Raw genomic sequence first — 6,000 nt, 5'->3', positions numbered from 1 at the left:
GATAATTCCGTCTCTTATAATGTAACAATAGAACTTTATTAATTAGAGATTAATAACAATGAGCATCTAATTGTATAAAATATTTGTGAAAATTAGATTCACAGTACTGTCCCACTCAACCTGACAGTGTTAGATTGAGTGGGACAGTGCATTTCAGATTGAGCGGGACAATTTTAAAGTTAATTATAGCAAACACAATGCAGCCATTTCATGAACAAAAGACAACATTTATAAGATATAAGTATTAATAATGTATTTAAACATAAAATTTTAGGTTGCTAACTTCAAAATATACAAGATGGCACCCATGCAGAGAGGAGAGAGACAGAGAGGGAGAGAAGAAAGCAATACAAGACAGAACAGGGCAATAAAGAAAAGGAAAAGACAGCAAAGTACAAAAGGAAGAAAACTAAACCAGTGGAGTGAAGAGAGAATGGCAGGGGCTATTGAAGAGTATCAGCAGGAGGTGAATGAAGGACACAAACCAAAATTAAGGTTTTTAGCCAGAGCATGGAACATCCCAAAGTCAACCCTGCAAAGGCGAGTGACAGGGCTGGTGAGTGGCTACCGCCATGCCTCAGGTAAGAGCCCCCTGCTCTCACCTCAAGCTGAGAGTGAATTGGCTAGCCTCGTTAAATTGTTAGCTGAAAGGGGGTTCCCCCTGGAACGCAGTGATACGGCGTATTGCGTTCCAGTACGCCAAAATGAATGGCATTCCTGGTTTTTCTGCGGAAAAGCAAAAAGCTGGTCACTACTGGTTTGAGGGCTTCATGAAAAGGAATCCAAACCTGAACCTCCGCAAGCCAGAATCACTCTCAGCTGCAAGGGCCTCTGGGATGAATCTCACTGTAGTTGAGCAATGGTTTCAGACATACACGTCACTCCTCCACCGCCTACAGATCCAGGATATGCCATCCCACCTGTGGAACTGTGATGAATCCGGACCATTTCATCTCAAAAAAAGTTGTCGGGTGACTGGCAAGTCCTATTTCTAGGTAACATCAGGGTAAAAAAAGGAGAAACGACAACAGTCTTGGCTGGGTTCAATGCGGTTGGGACTTACACCCCCACGATGGTAATTTTTAAGGGAAAGAGGCTCAGGGTAGAGTGGCTGGAGCAACGACCAGAAAATGCAATTATCCGTGTGTCAGATAATGGCTGGATAAACTCCCAGCTGTTTCTGGAGTGGGGGGAGCGGTTTGTCCAGCAGCTACCTAAGGAGGATCCAAGACCCCATGTCCTGCTCTTAGATGGCCACTACAGCCATGTCTTCAATCTGGAATTCTTGGAGCTCATGAAGAAAAATAATATCCATATAGTGAGCTATCCTCCCCACACCACTCACGCCCTCCAGCCAGCAGACAGATCGCTGTTTCGAAGCCTGAAACACCACTGGCAGGAACTGGGACGCAAGTGGACAGGGAAGACAGGTGGGAAGAAGCTTCCAAAACAGCTTTTTTTTCTGTGTTTAGCCCCGCTTGGAAGAAGGCCGCCACTGTTGAGAATGCCCAAGCAGGTTTGACTCTTTCATTAATAATTAGTTAATAATTAATATTGAATTATTTGTATAAAAAGATTAGCTGTAGTCCTGCGGATAGCTCAATGGACTTATGGATGATGATGAATTCATATGTCTTGGATGTATTCACTGAAGTTTGTAAAAAGCTGTGGTAAAAAGATTTAGGCTTAATGAAAGTTCCATTCATTGACTGTAGAATGACGTTTACAATGTTACATTTTTTTGCATTCGTTCTGGAAATGCATTTTTTTTTAAAAATCCTTCCAAGTTTAAATGAATTGAAGGTCTCTGTTATTGTATTTAGCGCTTCAGCGCTTCATAATTTTTAATGCATGTATTCTGGTTTTATTTACTATTTACCCGACTTTATGGGGTTGTATTTCTCATGTTCATCTTAACCATAAAACAGTGTCCCACTTTTCCTAACAAAGTGTCCCACTCAACCTGATCGTTCCAGTTTTCTGAAGAGGGTGTCAGATGGTGTTTAAAGATGAACAGTTTGTTAATAAATAAATAAATTGGTAAAATTTCAACATAGTTGCCTTCGTTACAATCTATTTAATGAAAGCACATACATTTTTAATCCATTCTAACTGGTTTAGGTTGTTTAAAATGCAATTTACCAAAAAATTTCCCACTTTACCTGACTTCACCCTATGTCAGATTATGTATATCAAGATATTTGTCAGGTTTTTGTCCTTAAAATGTTCTTGTTTCATTTTAGACATCTCTTCTACGTTATTATAGAACTAATAACGAAGGCTTCAGTCACTGGTAACCAGTGTTGTGCAAGTTACTTCCAAACTGTAATACATTAGGTATTACTTGTTACTGTTATTTAAAAGTAATTCATTACCTTACAATATTACTGTCCCAGAATTGTAATGCGTTACATTACTCATGTATTACTTTTGAGTTACTTTCACCAAAATAACTAAGTAGAACTTAACTTTTGGGCTGTAACGATATGCAATATGAAACCGAAATCGCGATTCGCCACACGACTCCAGCGTTATTCTCCTTACCGTCCAGATCCAATGCTGCCTAATCTTTAAATTAGGCTATTAGTATTATTTGAAGTTAACATTATAAAATACGTAGACCTACACCACAAAACTAGTTGAGGATAAATTATTTAAAATTGGGGAAGTCCAGCATTATGGACATTTGCAGTCAAAACTTGAAGAAAAAATTCTCAGAAAATGCATTTATTGAAACGTATAGGCTACTTCCTTAAAGGACTCCAGACATTAGACAAATATCAGTCTGTTTTATTTTTAATATTAGGGAAAAGACACACATTCATGCGTGACAAAAAAATAGGAGGTAAAATATATTTTTTGTAATTCTGTTAATTACACTGCGCAAATCGGATGAGGAAGGGTTGGCTCTCCAGTCTCCATAGAACTTAAAATATTCATTTTATTTTAGTTTTCGTGTTCGCATTTATGAGGAAAAAACAATGTTACAGACGCGACCACTCTGAACGGGCACTAAAAGACTGCTTTAAAACTTTCACATAGTCTGTTGCCTTTAAGAAGTAAAAGCAGACAATACACTGTAATACAACTGTAATACAAGCCTCACTGAACATGTAACGAGTAAAATATTACTGAAAATTGATTAGTAATGCCTTACACTACTGCGTTACTGCAAAAAGTAATATGTTACTGTAATGTATTACTTTTGTAATGCATTACTCCCAACACTGCTGGTAACAGTCTAATGCAGTTATCAGAGAGAGAGAGAGAGAGAGAGAGAGAGAGATGTGATGATGAACCTGGGCAATGACATTATCACTAGATAACTACTGTCTGTTTTAAAGTATTTCGAGTAATTTTGCATATTGTAGCACATGTTAGATCTTACCTGTCTGAGCTAGTGTTTTGGGGGTGGGCTCTGGTAGTGTGCATAGCCAGAACACACCATTTTTCAAAATAGAGAGAGACATGAGTGCTATAATATTTTAACTGCTTGATTTTGTGGCTTTATGTTGTGCTTGTTTGTATTATGGTGATTGCATGTCAGAAATTAGTTTATGTACAGTACATGTACTTATTATTTAGGTGACAATGTTCTGCTGTGGAATTCTGTGATGAGTGTCACCCCAGGAGAGAGAGAGAGAGAGAGAGAGAGAGAGAGCGCTGTCGGACCATCGGGCCTCCAGGGCGGAGCTGTCGGATATGTTTTGTGAAAGGTAAAACTTCCGAAATCTCTGTATAAACAAAGAGTGACGTAGGCGCCCAAGCGATCACTTCCGCCGCATGCGCAGACCGAAGCGCCCGTGCCGTCAGATCAGTTTGACATGGCTGTGTTACACGAGGTAAAAACGATATAAATACTGTTCGTTTTCTCACACAAACCGCTCGTTTCGTGTCTTAGGCCATCATGTTTAATTTTGACTTCTCTGTGCATGCTCTTTGAGGTGAACCAAGGGAGGACCCCTTAACCTCCAGTGTATGACTGAAATACAACAACGGTTTGATCTAAAAAAATATCAAAATGGAAAGTACTGTGGAAACAAAGACACCTACATCTTGGAAGCACTTGAGGTGAGCTAAAACATATCAAAAATTAATTTCAAAGTGAACTATCCCTTTAAGCTTGTTAAGCTGTTGAGTTATATGTTCTCATTAACTATATTATTTTATGTTTCTTACTAGGGGTGTAACAATATATCGTGCCACAATATATCGCAATACAAAAATACAACAATACGTACCGTGGATAGTGACAATATGTATCGTGGATAGTTCCCCCAAAATAAAAATTACTGTGTGAAAAAAAAATCTGATTTTCAGAGTTTACATTAAACCACTATGTATAATATTGGTTATAATGTATAATAATGCAATGTGGGAACATTTGTAGGTGCTGATAATGCCAAATGTCTGATGTTACCAGTAAAAAGTGGCCGACATTATTTTAAATATATCTAGTCAATGGAAGCGTGCAAGCATATTCATCTAAAATAATTCTGTATTTTCAGCTTCAAAATCATGAATATTGTTATTCTCGTGTCACCATTGTCCTTGGGTTACAAGGCACCAAGTCCAAGCCTATTCATTTAAACCCACAATGTAATATCAAATTTAGCATTTTAATAAACAGTAGATTTTTGGTTAACCTTATGTCTTGGAGTATCGCAATAATATAGTATCATGAGTTCAGTATCGTGATATGTATCGAATCGTGACATGAGAGTATCGTTACACCCCTATTTCTTACTGTTACTTTGTTTTTACTTTATGCTATTGACTGTTGTATACTAAAAATGTGCAAGAGTTCATTGTGCGCATGTGTGAACAAATGGGGACTTTTATTTTGACTCAACTTGTTTTCCTAGAATGTCGTTCCTAGAATGTCGTGCTTCCTCGTGCACTTATGTTATGCCAGCGCATTGAGATTGAAACTAACAAATAAATAACACTGAGAAATTGTATGTGGATTGTTCTTTAGTGGATGGATGATCGCAACATATTGTGCATGGACATGACGGACGGAGAAAAAAACAGCTTCAACAATTATAGTAACGCGCTGCATTTTTTGGCAGTAACGGTAACGGCGTTATTAAGATGAGAAGAGTAATGATTTAGATTACCCGTTGGGAAGAAGAATACAATGGTAACACTTTACAATACGTGTGCACTAATAAGCATTAATTCATGCTTAACTAATGCACAGATAATACTGAATTAATGTGTAACTAATGATTATTTAAGCTATTCATTAATGATTACCACATTAGGAACTAATTAAGAGTCTGTAAGGTTAATGTATTAGTTCATACATGAATTGTTATTAATTAAATATTTAATTGTGGATTAATTCCATAATAACTCATTTTTTTAACTAATAGTGTTAATTACCAGAATGAGCCAAAGCCTTGTATTTCAACTTCCAGATAATATGACAGGTACACTAATATGCATTAATTCATGATTAATTACTTCATTATTAGTGCAAATTCATGTGCAAATTACTACAATTACTAAATGACTAGTTAATAATGATGTGCCCCATCAAGTAAAGTCATAACATAATGATACCTTTGCAAATCATTAGCTAATGATTAATTAAAGCAGACAACTGGAAGTTGAAGTGCATAGCTTTGACTAATTGTGATAATTAACACATTAATTTACACTATTAGTTAAGAAAATATGTTATTAAGGAATTAATACACAATGACACATTGAATTAATAGCAATTCGTGTATTACTTAATCTATTAATCATATTGACTCTTTATTAGTTGCTGATGCAATAATCATCAATTAATGGTTTAGTTCTTCATTAGTTATACATTAACTCATGATTATCTGTGCATTAGTTAAGGATGAATTAATGCACATTAGTGTACCTGTATTGTAAAGTGTTACCAATACAATTAAATATACAAAGGCACAGATGAACAAAAAGCTAAAAAGAAACAAAGCATCCATTGACTACAATGCAATCATTTATTGATATTTTGTTGGT

At 36.4% G+C, this 6,000-nt stretch overlaps 1 pseudogene; it reads left to right on the top strand.

Moving 5' to 3' along the window:
• Nucleotides 1-298: 298 nt before the first annotated feature.
• LOC148970709 (uncharacterized) overlaps nt 299-6,000 on the top strand; it is a 99,170-nt pseudogene continuing 93,468 nt past the window's right edge.

This window comes from Pimephales promelas, chromosome 19 (assembly GCF_988280905.1).
Source record: "Pimephales promelas chromosome 19, fPimPro1.hap1.1, whole genome shotgun sequence".
NCBI classification, from domain to species: Eukaryota; Metazoa; Chordata; class Actinopteri; order Cypriniformes; family Leuciscidae; genus Pimephales; species Pimephales promelas.
Note: the sequence above shows the minus strand (reverse complement) of the source record. Positions and strands in the feature narration are given on the sequence as shown.